Source organism: Mus pahari, chromosome X, assembly GCF_900095145.1.
Source record: "Mus pahari chromosome X, PAHARI_EIJ_v1.1, whole genome shotgun sequence".
NCBI lineage: Eukaryota > Metazoa > Chordata > Mammalia > Rodentia > Muridae > Mus > Mus pahari.
In genome coordinates, this window is record NC_034613.1 from 136,107,282 (window position 1) to 136,112,166 (window position 4,885).

Here is a 4,885-nt window from a genome sequence, read left to right on the forward strand (position 1 = left end):
AGCCCTGGCTGTCCTGGAACTCACTCTGTAGACCAGGCTGGCCTCGAACTCAGAAATCTGCCTGCCTCTGCCTCCCGAGTGCTGGGATTAAAGGTGTGTGCCACTACTGCCCAGCCCATCTATTTTTCAGAATTAAAAAATAGGACCTGTAATTTTATTTCTTAGTTTCCTAGAGTCTGTCAGCTTTCAAGGGCTTCTCAGAGGCACAGGTCTCAGAATTTCCTACATATCTTCGAAAGGAGCATGCATCAGTCAAACAGATATCTGCCCACCTTTCACTTGATCTCCCTTTGCTCCCCAGCCCCTGGGTTGGTAACTGCCTACTGCAGTTTACCATAGTTGGCTATCTCAGTGTTTTCTTTTTGCTTTCTTCCTAAATCACTATATTCAATTTTGTCTGTTAAAACAATTGGCATGGTTTCTCTATTCTGATGGAATCTTGACCCATGTAACCAGAGTTTAAAAGTAAGAACCAAAGAAGGGGAAAGATTCTAGGAGTTTTACAAAGAGATCTTTAACCCTAAAAGGTTGGTTGAGAAGGTAACTGCTAGTAGAACGTGTCTGTCTTGGAATAGCCCAAGATCTAAAATGACAAGCTCATTTCAAATAATCAGGAGATCGCCCCCCTCCAAATCTTAATGACCTCACAGCAGGTAGTGGAAAAGCAATCACTAAGTATTGGGGATTGACAGACAGTGGGTTAGTTGGTCTCCACAGATGGCTACCACAGCCCTTTCCCTTCTGTCACATACATACCATTGTATCCAGGGAGGACTTATTTTCCCCGCCTAGTCTAATCTGCTTCGTATCTGCTTCGTATCTGGCTTTCTGTTGACCATCTGGGATTCTTTCTAGTTTAGTCATTGTCTGAGTTTTATTTCTGGTTCTGACAACAAAGTTCCCTGACAAAGCTACTCAGGAGAGAAAAGGTTTATTCTTCCAGCCTACAGACCAGGGTTTCAGTTCATCCTTGCAAGGAAGTCAAGGTGGGAGGAACTTGAAGCAGCTAGGCACATCACAGTCAAGAGAGAAGGAATGCATGAATGTGTGTGTGCTAGCTAGTGCTCATCTGGTTCTTGCCTTAACTCAGTCCAGGGTGCAGTTCAAGAAAAGATGTTGCCCACATCCACGGTGGGGCCTTCCCTTCTCACTTAAGCCTTTTAGAAAATCCTTCACAGGTGTACTGACCAACTAACTCAATCCAGAGACATCCTTAGCAAGACTCTTCCCAAGGGATTCTACATTGTTTCAAGTTAACCAAACTAACCCATGACTTTCATCAACTACACTGGAAGCAGCCGCACCCTCCTCTGCATAGCTTCTTCTCAGAAGCCAGTCACTGTGCTGGCAGACAGCATATTGAGGGGCCATATGAAGGAGAACTGAGGCAAGCAGGTCAGTAATGCTTGTGGATATCCTGTTAGACAATCAAAATTTACCAAGGAAGCCAGATAACTGCAACTCCAGTTGACATAGGGGGCAGAAGACCCACTCGCTGAAGGTGGAAGAAAATGGCATTGCTACTGTTTTAAGCCAGCAGGTTCTGGAGTTGTTTGTATGTAAAACTAGAGAACTGAAACAGACAGCAGGCCCAGTTCCCAGATCCTGGGAGGCTAAGGTCACAGAAGAGAAATCTGGCACAGAATTTCTAAGGAGCGGTCAAAGCAGCTAAGAAAGAATATTCAGACCTGTATCAAATGGTTTGCTTTCGGCTATCAGAACAAGGCAAAATTTTGTTGATACCATCAAAATTTAAGAAGGCTCTAAAATCTTTCAATGGGCTCCTTGGGAGAAGGAAGATGAGGCCTTTAGACACTGAATGGAGGGAGACAACAAAGATACAGGCACAATTGCTTACACGGAACTTGCTAAGAATCTGTGGAGAGGGTAAAGATAGAGAAAATAGAGGGTGGAGCAGAAAGCCATAGCAAATGTGGACTAGGGTAAAACTGAGGTGGAGAATGACAGACAGAAAGGGTGGATGGGCAGAATGGCCAGTGACTGGCTTTTGTGAGGAAAGAATGCCCCCTGAGCAATCTCGGTGGGAGGAGGGTAGAGACATTTAGCATAGGTTGGTGTAGTGTCTAGTATTTGTCACAAACCTTATGGCTTCTTAGAGTGTGTTCTATTGAAATCACTATAGAAATGAGGGTAAAAAGTCAATAAAAGGGCTGGAGAGGTGGCTCAGTCATTAAGAGCACTGACTACTCTTCCAGGGGTCCTAATTCAAGTCCCAGTAACCAGAGTGGCTCACAACCCTCTGTAAATGGGATCCAATGCCATCTTCTGGTGTGTCTGAAGACAACTACAATGTACTCACATAAATAAATAAATCTTTAAAAATAATTTTAAAAGGTCAATAAAATGGAGAGAAATGCAACACACACACACACACACACACACACACACACACACACACACACACACAATGAGAAAAAAGCGACTGTGAACCAGAGCCAAATGCTAAGCTCAGTTCTTAACACATCAGTTTTATTGTTTTTTATTCATTAGTACAGTATGAGATGCTCCATCTACCCCTTTCCAGAGGAACAGAGGCACATGTATTCATAAGCAAGTTAGTCCAGTATTAAAGGCAGCTCAATAGTTTGGAAACAAATCGAGGGCTGGACATAGAGATCCATGGGAGAGTGTTTGCTTGGCTATATGAGGGCTCTAAGAATGGAAAATAAGAGAGAAAAGAAAACACAGAGACCAACATGCTCATTAGGGAAAAGATTCCAGTTACTGCTAGGTTACTTCTCAGCTGTCTGTGAAATGAGCCAGACCAGATTACAGTAAAGGCAGGTTTATTGGGAAGCTGCTCTCAGGTGGGCGCAGTTCACTGGCCTCAAGGACCAAGGCCAGGGAAGTCGCCATGGGGAAATGGGGGGTAGGGAAGGGAGAGAGAATGGGAGAGGGGGATGGGGGGCTGCACCCACGCAGAGAGAGAAGAGGGAGAAAGACCAACATGCCTGAATTCTCTAGGGAGGAACATCTGGGGGGAAGGGCAGCCCAGGCCCTGGGCTGGAAAGTTCAGGGTTGTGGGCAGGGCATGCCAGGCAGGGACTGAGGGATGCTGGGAGAACCTGGAGGCCAGGTTCGATTTGGTGTGTAAAATATGCACCTCATTGACTTGTCCCAGATCCAAAGCCTTGAAGGAACAGAGGATTAAGTAAATATTTTGTTTTCTCTGTCTTAACTATTGTAATGATCTAGAGTTGTTGTTGTTGTTGTTGTTTTGCTTTGAAGATAGCTGTTTTCCCTGGACTAGATGGAAGAAGCAAGGTTGCCTTCCTACCTGGGAAGAGCCAGAACTTTTAGCAAGAAGTGGGCAGGAATCAGCGGCTCCAAGGACTATGCAGACATTTGAGCGATGCATGGAATTCCTCATAAGGTTTAAGAAGGACTGAGTCAAGCTTTTCCAAATCCAAATAAAAGAAGCACCGGACAATTGCAGTCTTTCTCAAATGGAACCCCAAAAAGAATTAGATCTCAGTGGGCTATGGGCATTAATTGTATGTAACGAATTCTTTTGTTTCCAATTCAGACATACCTTCTAGCGTGAACTTTGCTATCAACTCTTTGTGGAAGAATTGAGATTGGAGTGACTAAAATCATCTGTGTTCTAGAATTCAAATGTAGAATGCCAGCTGAAATATCAGCTTTTTAAATATACTAGCTCAAATAAGGTACTTTTTGATAGAGTCAGACATGGTTTTAGAAGGGAAAAAGAGGTAGTATAGTATAAGCCCTCTCACCTTCCAAGCTTGAAGATACTTTCAGAATCATAGAATCTAGTCCCTTTATTATATTGCTTATGAAAATAAGCTCTTGGAAGTGAGGTGAAACATCCACAATTAAGAGATTGTTAGGATGGGGACAGAAAGATGGCTCGGCAATTAAGAACACTGGCTGCTCTTCCAGAGGACGAGTTTGGTCCATAATATCCATGATGGGTAGTTCACAACTGCCTTTAACTCCAGCTCCAGGGTATCTGGCACCCTCTTGTGGCCTCTGTGGGCACCTGCATGCATGCACACTTAATCTTCCCTCCCGCATATGTACATTGTTAAAAATAAAATAGATTTGAAAAAAAGAGTCTGTTAGTAGTTGGGGTAACACAGTTGGTAAAGCGCTTGTCACACAAGCAGGAGGATTTGAGTTTAGGTCCCCCAGAATCCACATAAAAAGCTAGAGGTGACAGCATGTTCCTGTAACCTCGGCCTTGGGATAGGGGACAGAGACAGATCGCTGAAGCATTGGGCAGCCAGGGTAGATGAATTGAGCATCATGTTCAATGAGAGACTTTGTCTCAAAGAATAAGGGCAGAGAGTGGTTGATTGAGGCCGAACACTGACCTTAGCTTCCATGTGCACGTGCATATACAACACATATGCCACACACACAATTCACTAGGTAGCAGTGTTGTAAGGGGAAGTTTAAAAAAAATCTCAAACTTGTGGTAAATTACATTTCTCTTCTCCCATACAGACCACGTCTTCTCCTTCTAGCACCTCTCTCCTGGCTTATGATATTTCTTTCCCTTCTGCCTCAGTAGCCCCAAGTACTAGAACAGCACAGAGCTGTGAAAGACACAATTGACCAATACTCTTTTCTAGTTGTAAGCCACTGAAGTGTTGCAGTTGTTGCCTTTTCAGATTACTACTGGACTTCTGTACCTTCCAGACAGGTTGTCTTGAAAGGAAGAGAGCATGTTATCCATTGCTCCACGCAGATGCTACACTTTGGTTATGAGCACCTTGTTTAGAATGCCGCTGCCAATATTCATTTCCCATGAGTCTAGGTGGCGCATCTAAGTGGATCTCAACAACCTGGATAACTGGAACATCAGAGCCAGGAGGTTGCCTTTTTTTTTTTTTTTTTT